Source organism: Acanthopagrus latus, chromosome 6, assembly GCF_904848185.1.
Source record: "Acanthopagrus latus isolate v.2019 chromosome 6, fAcaLat1.1, whole genome shotgun sequence".
NCBI lineage: Eukaryota > Metazoa > Chordata > Actinopteri > Spariformes > Sparidae > Acanthopagrus > Acanthopagrus latus.
The window spans coordinates 3,232,639-3,252,253 of record NC_051044.1 but is presented as its reverse complement, the minus strand read 5'-3'; the positions used below and the strand labels follow the sequence as shown (position 1 = coordinate 3,252,253).

Here is a 19,615-nt window from a genome sequence, read left to right as displayed (position 1 = left end):
TCTGAATATACCTGGGCAGCCCACCCAAGCAAAGTCTATGTGTGGGAAACACTGTATGGGGTGGGAATGTCCATCTTATGTAACTAGAAAGAAAAACATACTTTTAACTTAATAACTTTTAACCACACACGCTTGTGTGCTTGCATATTTTTTTGTTGTTGTGCGTCATGTTCAACGTAAAGACTGAGCTGGAAACAGGGAACATTAGAAATCAGCAGATCATGTACGTCATCAGTTTGACATTTGTTTTGTCATTAACAGCAATAACTTTCTGAATTAGACACGTTGATTTGTCAGTAGCTGATGATGGAAGAAGCTAAGGGGAATAAAACATGAGCCAGAAAAACAACCAGCATGTCCACCCAGCTGTAACGTTCACAGCCGATCAGTCAACACAAGGTTGAATGTCGATTGTATTTAGATATTTGCTATCAGTGAAAGAATTTCCCCAGGATTGTTTTCACTGTTTCCAACAGCAGTGATCCGTATTAACAAGATACAGCAGAGAGAAAAAAAAAAAAAAACAGATTCTGAGTTTGAATACAGCCAGTCGGCAGCAGCTGATGCAATGTGACAATTACAGAGTTTCACCTCATTATAATAATGTAAGATTCATGAGGTTATGAACAAATATCTGCAGTTACGTCCTGAAACAATGAACAGCACATTTAATCATCCAATCAAAATGGATTTTGGAATCAAACATGAAACAAGAGGAAGAATTCATCAGGATATTTAAATACAGAGAGCAAACTGACTGAGAGGATCGTAACTGCAGCTGTTCAACAGAACCAAACATTTCATCACATCCAGCCGGAGACTTCCTGTCAGCTCTCATCACTGCTGCGCGTCGTTATACTGCTCCAGTTTTTAATTTGGATTTTTTTTTTTCTGTTCCTGTTTGCAAACTAAATGTGTGTAGTTTTTAAACTGAAATCTGCCCACGACCCGAAAGGTTCTGAATAAGAGGAGGCAGGACATCAGAGGAGGGAGGAGGACGAACAGTGACGCTCTGCCGGGCCGTCCAGGAGATGCTGAAGGAACACAGACGCTGAAATCTGTTTCTCTCTGTCAGAGCCGGGATTTGAAATGGAAGGGAAACAATCTTAGCCTGTGCCATCACAGGGATCCACACACACACACACACACACACACACACACACACTCTAATAAATGGGGTGAAAGCTACCTGTGCAATTGTTTTCCTGTTATTGTATACAGTCACCAGCATGGACTATTTTTTGTGTGTGTGTGTGTGTGTGTGTGTGTGTGTGCGCGCGTGCTTCAATCACTTGGCATTCAATCATGTCAGAGTGTTTCCTGGCAGCACACACACACACACACACACACACACATATAAATACTGGCTGGTCGGGTCCGGTTTCCTCCGCTCTGGACGGACAGGACGGCAGCTGGCAGGACAAAACAGACACACGGGTTTATTTTCAATCACGGAATCTGTCATTTACAAATCATTTTTAAATGAATGATCTCCGCCCTCTGATTGCCAATCGAGCTCCTTTTTTTTTAAAAAAAAAGAAAGAGTTTCACATTTATAGAAGCTCTTCTGCACATCTGCACCGAGCGCTTTTCATCCGTGTGAAGGAGGAAACAAACTTCCTCCCTGTGAAGGACGTATCGAAGTCAGTCTCCTTCAGTCTAAAACGGACCGACGATGTTTGATGGTAGCTGTAAAGTCACTTACGACACACAGCTGTTCATCTCCACGTGTTTTATTTCTCCTTTTGAGCCACGATCTGAATTCATGTTGGGGGTTTCTTATTTTGTTCTCACTGGCCTCATCACAGTCCTCGTTTGGAAAGTTCACTTCTTCCCTCCGTCCTCCGTTCATACGAAGCTATCCGGTAGGAAGCAAAGCGCATCATAACCGTTATACGTATCAACTTCACCAGGCACGTGGGGGAAAAGTTTTCAGGAAGGTCTTCTGAAACGCGACTGGGAAGCTGCGGAGTGATGTGAATAACCTCAAAAACGTTTTTTTATGAAATCAGCGTCGCGAGAGTTAAAATCAGTCTCACCTGTAACAACTGTTCACATTTGTAGCTGTGGTGGGAATGAAAACACAGCTCCAGGTTTCGGTACTTAAGGGGTACTTAGAGGCTCCGAGGATACTTTACTGAAGTGGCTTCAGTCACTCTCATTGTTCCCCAATTAACACGGTTCTGGAATAATAGGACGCTGCTGTATCCCATCTCACGCCACCACAAGGTTACTGAGAGTCTAGATGGTTTTTGGACCCTCCCATGACCTGATGATCAATCAATTAAAGCAAAACTCTTTCCAGAATGCAACCTTGGCTGTTTTTGTAAATGAGATAATTACGATGAAAGAGGCACTTTTAAGATTTACCGTATTTTTGTCAAACTCATTTTCAATGGGAGTGCTACGGGCACTTTTACAACAGCATCAAAATCTGTATTTTTAAAACAGTAAGAAGTCTCGACACAACATGAAACTTTGCTGGTAGCATCACCAGGGTCTCTACACATGAACACCAGCACTGACAACACTGTTTCTGTACACAGAGTTACTAAAAAGAAAGTTTTTGAACAACTCATGTTAGCAGCAGCTTGTTCCACTCGCCGCCGTCCAGCCAGTGGAGAAGAGTCGATCTCAGAATGTGACGTAACCTGGAGGACAGTTAAGGTGGAACGCTCCTGAAGCTTAGTTCCATATAAATGCACAAATAATTTGTTGTTTTGTCGTCAGCGAAAAACAATATTGACCTTGAGATTAAAGAAGGAGCCTCATATAAGAAACAATACTATCGCGTGGATAGTTGTTGCTGGAAGACAGTAGTTCCACCTTAACTGTCCTCCAGGTTACGTCTCATTCTGAGATCGACTCTTCTCCACTGGCAGGACGGCGGCGAGCGGAACAAGCTGCTGCTACTGACTCTGGTTTTTCCTCAGTTTCTATAAGATGATCGTAATAAACTCTACACCTTCACAAGAGTGTAGGGCGTCTCAACCCAAACAAAGTAAAGACATTATGCAGAAGTTAGAAAGCAAAAGGTCTGAAATCCAACAATGGGATTAAAATCAGTGTAGCAGCTCCTTTCTAAGTGTCTGCTCAGGTGACATCCACCTGTCTGCGGCTTAATACGTTGAGACAGCAGGAGGATCTTCCTGCTCCGAGCTGATATCCTCCTTCTGCTGACATGTGAGCAGCACCCAGGCTGAGGCGAGCTGTCAGCAGCGGTGTGAGGGGCGACAGCCGGCGAAGGCAACAGACCGGAGATGACAACGCGGCAGCAGAAACAGCTCGTTAAGGAACCTCGTTAAGAGACCCCAGGTTCAAGGGAAATCTTCAACCGGAGAAACACGCGGTGCACTGCAGCTGATTAGTCGGAAATAATGTGTTACACACAGGAGCTGTGACATGACGCAAGAGAGAATCTGTCAGAAAGTTTCAGAGCTGAAAACTCAGTCATCCGATCACAGAATCATCATCGTTATAGGAAATCAATTCAGAATCAAAACTCTGAATCGTAGGAGATGGGAAGAGAGTTTCTGGTTCAGGGTTTGGATGCAATGCAACGAACACATCAGGTGACCGAGTTAATACACCTGTGTCTGTCTTGACTGATACACACCTGCTGGACTACTGTAGCGCTGCATTTCAGCTCAATGACAAGTTAAACGTCTGATGTAAATGTTCTTGTACGGTCAGAATGACTGAGAGTTTCCAGTCACCACAGTCGGCTGCAGACAAAAGATATAAACACTTTTCTGAATGTTTAAAACTTCAGAGGATTGAAGCTTCGCTAATCAGCGTTTGCTTCAGGCCTACATTAACAACGGAACAAATGGGACCGCAGCCGTCTCACATTTCAAATACTTAATGTGAAACAGTTCACCTGTTCCTCCAAACCCACAGAGAAACTAAAGAGAAGCTTTATTTTCTATTATGAGTCTTTTTTTTCCAGCCTGTATCATCCACTTGTATCGTCCACCTTGTTCACAGCAGCAGCAGCAGCAGGCAGCTTTTCTCAATGAAAAATAAATCCACCCTACCTGGCCGGCACAAGAAAGCTGGCAAAGTCTAAAACAGTTTGTGATTAAAGTGGAACATCCAGCAGTTAAATAATCAGATGTTTTCTTCAAGAGCTGTTGGACCCAAAAGCGAAGCTAAAGGGACGAGGGAGCTGCCCTTTACAGAGCTTTAAAGTGAATTTTAGCTCCTCATTTCACTTTCCAGCCAACGACTTTGCTCTTTCGGTTCACTCTTGCATGCACAGTGTTGCTTTTGGCTACAGCAGGCAGCTGTTTCAGAGAAGAAGCTCTAAAAAAAAAAACCCTGGCGTACACTCCTGCTCAGTGCCAAACCAGCAGACAGACACTGTTAATGATTAACTGATAAATATGGTTGAGCATTTGTTGGCTAAAGAGCCTGATATCTCCCTCAGGAGTTTGGAAGAAGCCAAGAGACGGAGATTAGACCAACAGTGGCCAGATGCACGACTCTGAATGAATGATAATGTTGCTGCGTAGCTACTGGATGTGTAAATAACAACTGTTCGCTATCAAGTTCAAGACATCGACCCTTAAAAGTGGGCGAACTGCTTACCGCTGCCCCCTAGTGGCCAAAAAACCCCAGTTTTCTTTTGGATACAGTGTCGTCTTACTACCAAACGAGAGAGAAGATGCAAATCTACATGTAAACGTATGTTTCTGCCAGTATTTTCATCATTTATCAACCAAAGGTCAGACAATAAAGTACAAAAACCCCTTGTGCTATAATTGGTATGCAAACTATATAGTGAAGCTCCTCAGCTGATGGCTCAAACACCAAACACCCGTCTATTGCTCTGAGTTCCCGGTCCAGACCACAAGATTGGCTGACATTTGGTTTCACAGTCCATCCATCCATCCATCCATCCATCCATCCATCCATCCACCCCAGCCTCCTCAACTTGGTTGCTCTTGTCATATAATATAATATGTTGCCTGACTTCCTCCTTTGCTCCTACCCTGGAAAAGGTACTTCCACTGAGGCCCGTCGCCAAAACTGGAAAGGACGGCCTGTCGTCAACTGAACATTTGATTCTCAGTATATTCAGTGTATCAATGATACACAACCGTATATTTAATTATTTTTCAGACCACAGAATCATCTGGCTGTTTCCTTAATCTCATTCCAGTGTTTCTTCTGTTACTGTGGTACGACTTTGCGCTTCCACACCCCCAACTTCTTTAAGCAAACCCTCACTCGACTACCCCCCCAACACACACACACACACTTTTGATAAAGTGAAGTCGACATTAATCAGATGCATCCAGAAAGGTCAAGGCTTTCCGGCTTCCATGAAGAGACTCTCACTGCCTAAACACATTTACTCAGTGGATTAAATTCAATAACGTCATTTCCACACACACACACACGATAGAGCAATCCATATTAATACCATACACGCCACCACCGTGATCCCGTGTATTCATCATTCACAGCTCCATGTTTCTGCATACATGCATAATCAGAGCGGATCTGTGACCTCAGAGGATAAATTCTAATGATGTGGGTGATTGACATCTTCGGTTCAGAGTGAAATGTCTGAACAATGACCGGCTGGATCGCCGTCAGGATGAACCAGCGTGACTCCAGCGAGCCCCTGAATTATCACCGACCATACTTTCAACTGCAGTCATCACATTGCAGTTTCCATCACTTATGGTAGTTACAGTCAAAACGCATCCAAGAATTCAGTAAACATGAACGTCTACAGTCTAATCTAACTGTAACCTTGATCACAACAAAGACACGCTGGTCCTTAAATCGCTCCCTGTTACCAATCTGCACACTCTGTTCGATCTGTATTCACGTCACTCTTCACTCTCTCATGTCTTTGCTGACAAACCCTGTTGTGTCGGAAGAGCATTAGAACCAAATTTGACTTGACTCGAATGGAACTGAACCTTCCGGTCTCTGGTTTGACCTTTCGGTACAGTCCATCCTCATCTAATCTCGCTCCTGAGAGCTGCAGGACTGGATGCCAGAAAAGGGACGAAAACTGCACAAAAGAACTGGAACTGTGAATTGTGCCGCCGGCTTCACTTTGCTGTAAGTGTGTTTTTTACTGCATATGCTAATAACAAGCTTTGGTTTTGTTAATAAAAGAGGTCATATTAAGCTTTTTGGGGGTTTTGCCTTCCCTTTGTTGTGTTTTGAAACATTTTTGTGTCTGAGCCGCCTAGTTTGGAGTCAAACCTTTACTTTTGTAACTTAAGTACGTCACTATGTAACAGGTGTTATATAAATATATAAATATATATACACATACATACTTATATATAATACAAAATATACACTCCAGTCAGTCAGCAAACATACAGTTGCTGCTGCTGTAGCTGTGTTATTTTAGATCACACTACCTTCCTCTGCCCGGTACATAATGTACAACTCTTATCAAAGATTGATCAGAGATGAGATGTGTCACTCTGTCGCTAAAAGACAGCGTGTAAAGGGATGCTGCTGCAGTGCCCCATACGAGAAATAAAATATGTTTTTTGAAGATTAAACGATGTAAACTTATTCTGCTTGGAAAATAAAAGTACGCTCCACCCTCTAATCCAAGTATGATCATTTGTAGGTCCAACAGACCAAAATGGCAAACTCAAGGCTTTAAAACGGTGGTCACAGTTGCTACGTCCACTTCTGTAATACAGTCTATTATCTAAACAGACTGTTGAGAAAATGTCTGTGATTGTAATGAATTCAGACACTTCAAGGTCCTCAGCAGCTTGACTGAACGATTGCACACATCATCTAAATCACAAACAAAACTGCAGGACTGTGACGTTGTAACAGCACATTATGACTTAAAGGTCTCTCTTAGCTGCTCCATATCACAAGAATGCAGAACCCCGCTTGATCCCTCTTCCCGCGGTCGGGACTGGTGCTGGATCTTCGCAGGCAGAAATCAATAAGGGATCATACAGCGGTCTGTTTGACCTGCTCGTCTGTGTGTTTGTGGAGGGGAACAGTAAACCTCCTGCCGGTGTGCGCTCGCTTCATACATCAGAAAACCAACAAACTGAGCATCAGTGACTCAGTTTGACCTTTTCAGCCGAGCCGAGCACTCGTGGCGTTTAATCCCTTTATGAAGTGCTGCAGGGGTGAAAGGATTGCAGAGGGATCCTGGTGCGTTACGAAGTGTGGAACCGCTCGTGACTGGAGATCAGAGCTGTGTGTTGGTACGAATGTAAATGACGGGACGAGAATTAGAGAAAAGATTTTATGGCTCCGTAATGTAAAAATAATTACCCTCACAACATCGTTCGCTCGGTAATGAAAGCAGGAGACGGCGTACTGAGTCGATCCAGCTTTGGTCTGTTCATGATGTTTGTTTGCAGGGAGAGAAATATGGAACCTTGCCAGCCTCGTTGTGTCCTTTATTATTTGCAGCAAGAAGCGACAGAACCACAAACTAACACGCGGTGGAATTTTATGGGATGATTGGCAACACTTCGTTTTACAGATCCAGACATTTCACAGTAAATTTAATGATAATTACAAAGTAAAATAAACATGTCTTTGACTTTAACCCCTAATTACTGCAAAATATATTAAAAACTACTCCAATTTCTCTTCATAATAATATTCTGCTATGTCCAACAAGCAGTTAACAAACATCTGGAGATTTCTGTGTATACATTTCCAGGAAACTTCCAGCCGGTTTCAGCTGATCATGTCATACTAACTTCCATCTCATAATTGGTTGTCAATATTTATTTTTTATCCCCTGATTTTAAATAATTTGCTAATGTCACAGAACAAAAAAAAATGAAATTTAACTCTGTGAAGACATTATGATTTGACCTCAAAAGGGAATTAAGGGATGAAACTCTTTAATAATTGATTTTGAAGTTGAATTTCTCAGTGATTAGCAATTTATGGTTGCAAACTATAATATAAATAACATTTAGGAAAGTTGTTCCAATGTCTGACTGATCTGTTGAAATGATAAACAGTTATAAAAATATACTGAATATATTAGCCTGCAGATCGACAGGTGTGTCAGCTTCACTTACAATTAAGCGGTTATCTTGTTGATAATATGACGCCAAGCAAATCAGAAACTCTCTCGGCAATAAAGCTGCAACAACTCAAAGTGTCGTGTCAGTGTGAAGTTAGACAGGAGCCGGAAAAAATGCATTTCCTGCTGAAGATGCAGCGCGAGTGCTGAAACGTCCCGTGGCTACAAATGCAGAAATTGCCTTAAAAGAGCCGAACGCTTTGATATTTAAGGAGCTGCTGCAGCTGAAGAGGAGAGACGTGCTGAGAAACGGAGGCTGTCACCAGTTGGTCAGAAACCAGTTGGAAGTTTTCTGAGAATGTATTAAAGAAATCTGCACATATTTATTATCTGCATATTGGAAAGTTTATCATGAAATCAACCTTTGTGGTAACTGCAGTTTCAACTCTGTTGTTATAACTATATGTATGTAATAATCGCCTATTTGTTATGAAATGTACAAGCCTGTAAAATTAAGTAATACGAGACAACAAATGTAAACTCCAATATAATCTCTGTAATCTGCATTAAGAGCTCCACCGTTTTAAGTTTCTTGTATTTTTCTTCATCGTTAATTCTGACGCCGTCACGCCGATCCCTGTTTTTAATCCTTTAGTGTAAATACTGTCGCCGTGTTGCCAGGCCAGCTGACAGCCTGAACTTTATGTTTCGTGTATTTTTAATTGAAATGTCAAAACAAGGATTTAGGTTTCATAAAATACAAGGTGAAGGTAAATGCCTTCTGAAAGGAATACAATCTGTTCGTGTCAGGACGGGAGGTAAACACTGACGACAGCTTCCGCTCAGTTTTGGGATTAGTGAGCATCGAGGGTCGGCGGAACGAGAGAATGAAGTTAAATATCGTTCTCTTTCGGCGAGAGATGACGAGGAACGACTGGCGACATCGTCTCTGACACTCAAGACTTCAGTGTTATGAGACAGCTGAGCAGATCAGGTTGTAGAGGCGGAGCTGAGAGGTCAGTGCTCCACGTATATATACACAAACATACACAAAGAAAAGATGAAAGATTTAAATCATGAAGTCGTCACGTGCAGCAGAAAGTTCACTACAAGATACTGCACATATCTTGTGTAGCTGGTGAAGTTTAATCTTACATGATTGGAGCCTGATTTAAACCACATCTCTCCGGGGGTTAAACATCAAACACACAACACCATCGGTTCTTCTCGGCTCCGGCAGGAAGGTTTGTTCGCTCCACAGTCACTCAGATGAGCTAAACCGGCACATCATCCACATCCAACATGACGTGTTCCTGTTTAATCGTCTATAATGCCGATTGCACCTCCTCCACGGGATCATTTTAATCTAATTTGTCGTAATAACTTTCTTATAATCGGTGTCATTTCAGGGTCACATCTACATGATCCGACCTCCCTGACAGGAGCTGGAGGGGATGGTGGCGGCGCTGCAGCGGGCTGAGACAACAGCTGTCTGGATTTGTGTTAAAACTTATTATTTTATAGGTTTTTAGGGATTTTTTTGTGGCCAATAAAATAAGTATTTTAAACCAACACACAATCTCTTTCTAAGTGATCACAACTTAAGATATAAAAATAAACCGACATGAAGTTACAACACACAGGAATGTGACGTTGATAATATTTTTTAACATTTATCAGATGCTTTTGTCCAAAGCGACGTATAGTTATTCACACATACACACACTGGCTGCCATGCAAGGTGCCGACCAGCACATCAGGACACTTCAGCACGCAGACCAGGGGAATTGAACCCGCAACCTCCTGATAACAAGTTGCCGGCTCTACCCCTGAGCCACAGCCGGCCCACTGTCCACTGTCTAATCTGGCTGAAGCCTGGCTGGGAGAGTATACACACCATTACAATCTCTCCAGACTGAAGACTTACATGTTTTCTGCCAGATAACAGACGGGTCCACAATCAGAAAACTGTCGGGTCACATTCTTTCCATATATTTAAAACCCATTCAGCACCTTCGTCCCTTCATGTCCGTGATGATTCCATCCAGACTGAACTGTCGACACACAACATTAACACACCTACAGTCACATGAACCCTGAGCCTGCAGAACCAACCTGTGTGAGAGTGTGTGTGCGTGTGAGAGTGTGTGTGAGCTGGATGTGGTTCTGTGATTTGTGAGGCTGTTTTCCATGCAGGCGGCTGCAGGAACAGATTAAACTATAACTCAGGACTTCGAGGTGCCGCGCAGCGCACAGATATGCATGAAGCATGGCGGCCGCAAAGGCACACATCAAACACACACACACACACACACACACACACACAGACCAGAAAAAACACACACACACACACAGATCGCTTCAGATTTCACCTTAACGGTCATCAAATTGCACCAAAAATGAGCCAATTCAGTCTGAAGATTTACTTCTTTCTTTATTTCCTTGTGTCCTTCCTTCCTTCCTTCCTTCCTTCCTTCCTTCCTTTGCTGCTTTTTTCCCTCCTCCTCCTCGCTTCCTTCCTTCAACACACACTAGTATAAATCATAGCAGGTGAAATGAAGCACGGGCTCAAATTAACAGCATAGTGCTTTATATCAGTCATAGATTAATATGATGCACAAACATCAGCAGGTCTGTTCTCCAGGAAGTTCTTCCTTCTTAATGACCTCGTTCTTTAACCCTTCACCTCCTGAACAAGAGGACGGACCGCTGGAGCTGCAGTGTGTCCTGGAACCACAATCAATAACTTCAGGACGATGAAAACTAATCTGAAATCATCCCAGAGAGTTTAACGTTAAAGATTCAAAACGCTCGTCAAGCTCAGGTTGAGCTGTGTCAGTGTGAAGAGAACAACAGAGGATTACAGTTTACAGCGTGACGTCGTTTAGCTGACCCGACTCTCTGAGCTCTGGTGCTGAGTACAGGCGAGTCGACTGGACCACTTTTTAACCGACATCCTCTCCGGCCGTGTCTTGCAGCCCATTCTTATTCTGAGCAGGTCAAATTCAGCAGCCTGGTCAGTTTGACGCTGTAGGTGCTCATCTGGTGTCATTTCCTGAAGTCGCTCTCTAGTGAAATGAAGAGTTATAAAACGTCTGAGTCGAGGAGACGAGGGTTTACATCCTGTGTGAGATCAGCAGGTCAACGTACGTAACGTCTGTAAGGAAAATTACAGAATTTAACCCAAAGTGAGATCTTTTCCTGAACCTAACCCCGCGTTTCTTCTGCCTGAACCTAAACCAACAACACCGTTTTCACGTTAATGAGTCCAGAAGTCATAATATGTGAAGTGTTTGCCAGCAAGCTTTTATTTTGAAAAGATAACCGTACGTCCTGTATGTAGTTTGAAGCTGCCGTATTTGACGAGCTGGGAGTGAGAACGTGTTGGACGATGCAGTAAAGACGATCAGTGGTGGATTAGAAATTAAATCAACTACTTTTTAATCCCACGTGTCTCACAGTCTGGATTTCTCCATATTTCATGTGTCTTGACAACAATATGCAAACAGAACAATACATCGTGGCCTCGCTGCTCTATATGCCTCCTCACACAGCTTCGGTATCGAGCGTGACTCTCGTTCACCCACACATTCAGTACGAGCTGTAACGTCATTCTCTTGTGCTTTAGCTTGTGTGACTCAATCCAACAATGGTGGCCCGTTGAGACCGAACAAGTGTCCTTGACTCCTTCTTCTTTTTGCTGTCATGAAGTGAAATAAGTCATTGGACAGTTCAGAAACCAACAAAATATGAGTCTTTAGTCGGAGTACGTGGACATCTGCAACAGGCAGTGAATCTCAAAGTGCCTGTCAGACCATTAAACAACACCTGAGACCCATTTTCTGATGGTGGAACTGATGTTGTTGTTGATTTTGTTTCTCTCGGCTGCTGATTTCAGGATCATGAACGAGGCAACGTGTAGGAAAAGTCCTTCAAGTGAAACTCAACCTCAGCCTTTTTCATGAATGGTGTAAAAGCGTAATTATGACAAAAGAGGCACTTTTAAGATTTACTGTATTTTGGTTTAAGGTGGAACTACTGTCTTCTGGCAAAAACGTGACGCGATATCTCATGTGACTTTTCGGGCTTTTTATTTTAGTATTGTTTCATATATGAGGCTCCTTTTTCAACTTCAAGGTCAATATTATTTTTCACTAACGACAAAACAACAAATTATCCTGCATTTATATGGAACTAAGCTTCAGGAGCGTTCCACCTTAACTGTCCTCCAGGTTACGTCTCATTCTGAGATCGACTCTTCTCCACTGGCAGGACGGCGGCGAGCAGAACAAGCTGCTGCTAACATGAGCTGTTCAAAAACTTTCTTTTTAGTAACTCTGTGTACACAAACTATGTTGTCAGTGCTGGTGTTCATGTGTAGAGACCCTGGTGATGCTACCAGCAAAGTTTCATGTTGTGTCCAGACTTCTTACTGTTTTAAAAATAGATTTTGATGCTATCGTAAAAGTGCCCGTAGCACTCCCATTGAAAATGAGTTTGACCCGAAAACAAAAATACGGTAAATCTTAAAAGTGCCTCTTTCATCGTAATTATGCTTTTACACAAAGGTTTGACTCGGGTACGTTTACAGAAAAAGCCTTGGTTGTATTTTGCAGAGAGTTTTGATTTAAATCGCTCAGAAAACAGACAAAAAGATGTTCAAACTGACATTTAAACTCACTTTCGAACATATAGCTCTTTTTTTTTTTTTTTTTAGGTCAATTGTTCTTGAATTTTTTACTTTGACATTTCAGTTTTCCTGTGTGGCCTCCACAGTTTGTCCAGTGTGTATTCATAATGCATCATTTTGGTGCTGTGTTGATGATGACGGGGGACGGACGGACATACAGCCAGAGGATCAATAATTCATGTTCAGTTTTTCGGGCAGTGGTGATAAACTCTGAGACGCTGCCAGACACCAGCAGGTTCCTTCCTTCCTTCCTTTTACCTTCCCTCTGCTGTTTCCTTACATACTTCCATCCCTTAATTCCCTCGGTGCACTTACAGACTCACTGTTAATAAAAAAAAACTAACCACATTAAATCACTTTGCTTCCTTACTTCACTCTAAGTGAAGATATTGGCGACTCGGGGAAAAGGTTAATTCAGCCTAATTGAAGGAACTTTTATTTCCCGTCTTCTTCCTTTTTCTTTTCCATTCAATCAATTAAACCGACACAGCGAAATGACTCCGATGATTGTGTCCGAGTGAAGAGCTCTTACAGGAAATTGACTTTTTTTCTGACGCGATTTTTTGACTTCTGAGCAGAAGAGAATAACCAGAACCTGCAGAAACACTCACATGTAGCTGCAGAGCACTTTAAAGCAGCTGAAACCTTCTTCTCTGTATTTAATCATCCGCCAAGATAATGTGAGTGAGCGAGAGAAAAAAAAAAAAGATAATGTAAAATGTATTTAATTAAGCTCCTCTCTGGTCGGTGTAAAACAAAAGACTCATCTGTGCCTGAAAGTTTCCCCCGGCTCATATTTAATAAAGTAATCCTGGAATATCACTGAATTTTTAAGGGCTTCATTGCAGATAAATCATGTCGGACTTCAATTGTCACTTCACTTACATTAATTACATTAATTGAGGGGTTGTATTCAATAAACATCCTCAGTCCGTATGAACCAACTGTGGGTTTTACAGGAGACATGAGGTGAATTTCCACACATTCACAATCATTCCTGGGCTCGATGAGTCCGCTTCGTACAGAGACGGGCTGGATTGGAAAATAATTGAAATCCAATAAAACTGGAGGTGATTGTTTGAACTTCTTGCGCCGGAGAAATGAAGGTTGGCACAACGTGGATGAAATTGGACAAACTCAACTCAGTCAGAACTATTAATCAAACTAAAACGCACTCTTCAGAGCCCACAGGCTGCAGCAGCTCGTTAAATGTAATTAACGGCGAACTCATCTCATGGCTGTCGCTGCACTGCCGGGTAAAAGTGTTGCTATGTGAAGAATAATTCAACAAAAACGATCGTGATTTGTTGATCTGAGATAGTCTATGTTTGACTCTGTAGTAGATTGTTAACCAAGTGTGTTTCTGCAAAACTGGATGTTATTTCATGTCGCAAATTTACGTCTGTTTCTGTTTCTTTCTTGTCACAACGCCGTGCTAAAGCTCTGGTTAGATTTGGGTACAACAACCGCTCAGTCAGCTGTCAGAAAACATCTCGCTTTGGTTTTAAATGCCTGTTTTGTTCGTCGTGATCTTTGATCCAGGTGGTCTGACTCGAGCTGCAGTCACCTTTGTTGGCATGTAGTAATCCTAAAAACGGACCGAGGAGCCCTTCGCTTACAAAACTGATGCTACAGGTCGAAGTAGAGCATCACAATATGAAGATGCAGGAGTCAAGGACATGCTGACATACAGGCTGTGTCCCAATTCAGGGTCTGCATCCTTTGGAGGACAATTATGTCACAACGCCATGCGAAGGCTGTCCCAGTTCACTCCTCCAAATGCTCCTTCTTTTCCCTCTTTTTGGAGGATGCACCTTTACGATCCTTCGCAGCCTCCCATATCTCAAAACGAAGAAAGAAAGAGAGAAAATGGCGACATCGAGTGGTGCAGATGGTCACGGTCGCAGACCTGGGCGGCAGAAATCGTGATGTAAAGGTAAAACATCCAACCAGGAAATGCTCCACAGGCTCGACCGTCACATTTAACAACAGGTGACATGGCCTTCGAAAGTCTCTCTGAAGCACTTTGAAGACCACATAGGCCGGGTACTTCAGAGGATGCAGACCCTGAATTGAGGCACAGTCACAAGGTCTGTGTCTTCAACCCCGAGACCAAACCACGAGGCCTCGAGGATCTTTAACCGAGCCCTGGAAACTGAGATGTGCTTTGAAAGTCGTTGGTATTTAATGTCCAGGCTGCAGGATCCAGTGACTCATTACAGAATAAGACCATCTGATTGATTTGTCTGTTCTTTTTTTAAATCCATCGCTTACAAATCCTCCAATTTTAATGGAAGCTTAATTACTCAATTTACCTTTAAGTGCCCTCAGACAAATTACAGATGCAGGGTCACTTAAGCAATCAGTCCTAAAATGTAATTAAATATCTGCTAATTCAGTAAATGTATTCGTCCATCAACTCTCTCTGTCCACATGGTATCACATCGCGCTGACCCTCCGTTAACTGTTGTGCCTCTCGTCTTCACTCTGCCGTGTCCTCACTGTATCCATCAAAACAGCTAATAAAACACTCCGGTGGATGGCGGTCCACTCAGCCTCCCGTGGGGGGGAAAAAAAGATGATTCCTTCATTCGGCGGGGAAAGAAAAATATCTCTGCAGAGGGAAGGAGGGAATCTACTTATTGAAGAGCTGATGTATCGTGAATTTTGCTGACCGGCAAACTTCCACTTTGGGGGATTGAGAAAGCAATTTATGGCAAGTTATCTTTTCTCTTCTTTTCTGAGGAATGTATTGGACTCTGAGGTATTTGTTTAAATTTGACGAGAGCCCATTTATTCTCCTCCGAGCGGCTGAGAGGTCGGCAGAGTTCACCGTCACCAAAACACGTTTTATTGTTGCGTCTCGACTCTTTTCACACACAAACAGTCCAGATGAAGGTCCAAGTACTGAAACGTTGCCGTCAGTAAACCTGGAAGTGACGTGGACAGCGTGCGAGACGACACACACGGTTGCTGACGTGAGAGGTTCTGATGATTGATGGACGAGGCTGCAGATGTAAGAGGAGTTTTGCACCGCATGTGGTCATATTTCCTGCAGATGGATCAGATGTTTCAGGCCGGCGGACGGACGGATGGATAGACGACACACAGACGGCTCTGACAGTGTGACGAACCAGACGGGTCGAGAGGTGCAGATAAACTTGGGGGAGATCCAGAGCCCGTGGGTGGCGGCTGGATTATCAGGACCAGGTTTTAGGGATGAATGGACGGATGATAGATGGAGGGAAATGGGAGCCAACGCGTTTTGGCAGCAGCTGAGCCGCGAGTATCGACAGGGCAATGCTTTATGGGAACGAGGTGCATCGCTAATGTGGCCAAGTGGAGAAGCCTCGCCGACGGCCAGCGAAATGAAATAACTGCAAGTAATGAGGCCGGTTAGATAATTATCATCATTTACAACCACACCTCGTTGTTTCCTTAATGAGCCCATGTTAGTTAGCGCCAGCAAAAAAAAAGGTCAGAGCGACGTTCAGAAAGCCAGTTTTCTCCAGATTGCTTCTGCACTGCGTTTCCCAGGGATCAGCTGTCAATCACGCCGTGTGTGTGTGTGTGTGTGTGTGTGTGTGTGTGTGTGTGTGTGTGTGTGGTGTATTTTTCTGTACATCATCATCATTAAACTAATGTCACTAATGTGAACATGAAGCAGAATTTTTTATTTAATTTTATTCATTTAATTTTTTTTTTTTTTAATTTGCCTTTTTTTGGCATCATTTTTTAATTTTGTGTTTTGTACATAAAGGTTCTGTTCACGGTCTGTATCGTGTTCTGGTTCGGTTGAATCATGTGGAGCTAATTAGCTGAAAACAACAACAGTCAGCAGTGAACAGATAACGACTGTGAACTGGTTTTAAATGAAAATGAACCAATGACGGCGTTAATAATGCAAAAAACCTATAATGCCTCGGGGGAGAGTAATTAGTGTGTGTGTGTGTGTGTGTGTGTGTGTGTGTGTGTGTGTGTGTGTAGGAAGGATCCCATTAATGAGCTGGTTATCAGTTTAACAGCAGAAGGTCAGAACCAGCGCAGGTGATGAAGCTGAACGTGTCTCCTCGGCTGCAGAGTCGCAGAGCTGCAGGTGAAACGAACCTCAAACCAATCAGAGCGATTTATTATTTTTTTCCCTCCGTCACTCTTTAACACACTCGTTAACGCCGCCTCCATCTCGCCCCGCCTCTCCATCTTTTCCTTCCTCCTAGATGCCGTTTCATTACAACCTCGTAATCATTACGAGGACCGATCAATTCATGAAACTGTTAACGAGGAAGTTACCAGTGAGGGAACATCTTACAACATGCCGTCTTTGTGTTGTCGTGATTTCTTTTTTTGTGGACGCTCGTGATTCATTCACAACTTCAGACCGTCAACAAAGTCACCAGCTAAAAGTGAAACCTTCTTCATCTCTTGGCCACTCAGAGCTTTCTAAGTCCCGTGCTCCGACCCTGCCAGTCTGCACTGATGTTACAGGAGCAGTAACGAGTCCAGTTAACTTCCAGGCGTCACATGTCATCCTGTCATCAACTTTTAAAATATGTCAAGATGCAGGACTGTTGATGCTCGAGAAGGTCCACAATGACCTTTACAGTCTTTTCAGAACCGATACCGATCCTGATTATCAGAAAACTGATATTTGGGAGTGAGACTGAATTACAGGGAAAGTTTAAATCTTTGTGACAAAACCAACAACAACCATTTCGATGAAATAAACCAAAGTACAAAGTTCATCTGTACAAATTTTCTTAATATCCTTCCTCACGTATTTTCGATTGTCTGCTACTTTCAGAAAGCGCTGACGCTGAGCTGCAAGTACAGCCTGAAATCTGATGCTTGCAGTGTGGGAAAAAAAATACATCAGGATTCAATCACGAGTCAGTGAAGAGGAGATCAGTCTGGGTGGTGGAGAGCTGCAGCAGTGCATCAACAGAGCGCAAGTATTTATAACCACTGCTGCTGATGATACACTCATTAATTAATACGTGATTAAAACGATGCTCAGTGAGCCTTTTTAATTCCTAATGAACTTCAACACTGTAAACAATGAGCCAAAAGAAAAGCCTTGCAGTCTATAAACATATATCTACAGCGTATGACAGAAGAAAACCTTCACCTGCACTCAACATTGTTCCTGCATGTTATAATATCATACAGAATTAAATCAAAGTGAGAGTAAGTCGTGTAGAGAAGAGGATGATGTGTGCAAATACAAAAGGAAGATACAAAAGGAACAGAGACGATGAGCGATCACAGGAGGGAGTCAGAAGAAGAAGAAGAAGAAGAAGAAGAAGAAGAAGAAGAAGAAGAAGAAGAAGAGGAGGAGGTGCTGCAGTTCAGCGAGCCGGCGGAGTGTGTGTGGTTGGGTGAGTGTTTAATGAGTGATGGAGCGAAGCAGCCGCTGAATTATAGATGCAGCCGAGGTGAAATTTTCATGAAAACGTTACTAAGCCATTCAAAGATTAGTCAAACAACCTCAGACATGACCTGAACGATGGAGGGATGAAAAGGAGAAGGAGAGGAAACTGAAAGGGAAAGGAGGAGACGGGTGGAAGGCAGAAAGGATGATGTCAGGAGGAGGAAGACGGAGAGGGATAAAGGAAATTAATGGAGAAGGTATGGAAAGAAGGAAAGGGAAGGAGGATGAGGAGACAGAAGGATGAAGGTGGAGAAAGAAGGGAGGGAAGGAAGCAAGGAGAGGAAACGAGAGAGAGGAGGCCTCTTGTTCCTCTTCCTGACCTCTGATGCTAACAAACTTTACACCAGCTAACGTCAGATTTTCTCAGCTGAGATAACTCGACTCCGTGTGTGAACACAGCGACCGTATTCTGATGCAGAGGAAACAAATTCTGCGTGTGATCAGACCTCGACCCGACCTCGACCCGACCCGCAAGACGCTTCGCCCGGCGTGTTTTGCATCTTTGCATATTGCAGACGAGCATAAAACCGCTAACAGTTTGCCGGCAGCTGGACCCGGAGGATGACTGGAGGTCTGATGAAATGTGTTGCTGTCTTGATATTTTGGCGGATGAAAACACACAGAAGTGTTTCGAAATGTCAAAAGCAGCAGCTTGAAGAAGAGAGAGGACGGGAAAAAAAAAAAAAACTGAGGCAACAAAGGTGAAAGAACCCAGAACCTTATTAGAGACTGTTCGCATGTGGATTTCTCTGTGTGGAGAATAAAAAAAAAAAAAGAAACAACAACATGAGTCGTCCGACGGTTCGATGAACCGCAGGTCTGAAAACGCCCGAAGTCATCGCACCGACAAAAAGACGGAATCTAAAGTGAACTGACGGCAACATTAAGTGAAATAAATTACACATGAGACAGTTGGAGAGAGGTACAAAGAGAGAGAGATGAAGAGGAAGAAAGCAGAGGATGGAGAGAGGAGGAGGAGGAGGAGGAGAACGAGGAGCAGGAGGTGCAGAGGTTTCCATCTGTTACTGTGTTTCTGCTGAATCAGGGAGGTGGCTGAGTTTCTAAATGTCAGGACTCCTCTTGACTCCTGACTGCACGCACACACACTCACACACACACACACACACACACACACACACACACACACTCACACACACACAGAGGCTGTGAATGTTGGAGCAAAGAGAGCAGAGGCAATTTGCATTAATGAGAGTTTAGTTGGAAATTTTGGCAGAGAGATCAAGAATAATGGAGAGAGAGAGAGAGAGAGAGAAATAGAGAAATGTTAAAAGACCGTGAACGGAGGAGAGGGAAGCCGACAAGTCAGTCGGTCGACGAGTCAGTAAACAAGCAGTCAGCAGAGTGCGTCAGCAGTCAGTCGAGTGGCTTCACTGAAACATATTCATGAGCTCTGTTTGTCAGGAAATCACAACTCAGGAGACAAAAACAAGCAAACAACAAAACAACAAAACAACGGCGTTGTTAAAAAAGAAGCTGGTCG

At 43.2% G+C, this 19,615-nt stretch overlaps 1 protein-coding gene across 1 annotated transcript in view; it reads right to left on the bottom strand.

Annotated features, from left to right (window-relative positions):
* The window catches only part of raly (RALY heterogeneous nuclear ribonucleoprotein), a 108,340-nt gene that overhangs the window by 77,368 nt on the left and 11,357 nt on the right, over nucleotides 1-19,615 (bottom strand). The window lies entirely within an intron of this gene.